Raw genomic sequence first — 925 nt, forward strand, 5'->3', positions numbered from 1 at the left:
GGGGGGGGGGGGGTCAGCTTTGGCATGGATATTACAGCTGAATGCCTTTTCAAATGCCAACCACTTTACAGTGTGGACTGGATGCTTTTTATATGATACCAGCACTGGTGGGGTCACCAACCAACTTGCAGAACAAATGCCCTTTGAGAAGGGAGGTGGCATTGAAGAAGGTGACCTTGTATCAGGTGATGAAAGATTTGAGTGACAGAAACAGGAGTCTTGCTGTAGGGGATATACATGTTACCCAGTCAGAGAGAGAGAGAGTGCAGGAGAGCAGGAGTACAAGAGCACATGAGAGAGAGCAGGAGAGAGATGGTGATGAAGTACCAAGGCATACCCACAAGAAATGGGGATCAGAATATAAATGGGATGGTAGAGTAGAACAAGAGCGGGACAGATGTTGAAGTGACAGGGTATACCCTCAAGGTATGGGTATCAGGATATAATTGGCAGGGTTTTGCGAAAGGGGCATGAGTAGGGAGTTCACATGAACAAGAATGCAGCAGACAATAATGAAACATCCAGACAGATAGACAATACAAAGACAGACAGGAAAAAACAAGGTGGGTCATTTGCAGCCTTCTGTCATCAGTCAAGTTTCCAGATCATTCTTACAGTTTTGGCCAGTTACACTTGAGACTGTTCAAATCTGGCTGGCCCCAAAAATCTAAGCTAAAAGCAGTAAATTTTGGGGGAGAAAGCAAGTGGATGTGTACGACAACAAAGACAAAAAAAAAACGGAGAAAATGTTACACAATTACAAATAACAACAGGTGTCTTTTAACCAATAAAGATGAATCAAATCGAGCTGGCGTGTATAGTGAAAGCCTTGAGGCATGAACAGAAGAGATGAAAATCATGAGACAGGAATATAAGAGATGCTTTGCGGCTGGAAGTTGAACCAAGAAAGAAAGATCATGCTTGG

The sequence above is a fragment of the Octopus bimaculoides genome, chromosome 26, assembly GCF_001194135.2.
Source record: "Octopus bimaculoides isolate UCB-OBI-ISO-001 chromosome 26, ASM119413v2, whole genome shotgun sequence".
Lineage (NCBI taxonomy): Eukaryota > Metazoa > Mollusca > Cephalopoda > Octopoda > Octopodidae > Octopus > Octopus bimaculoides.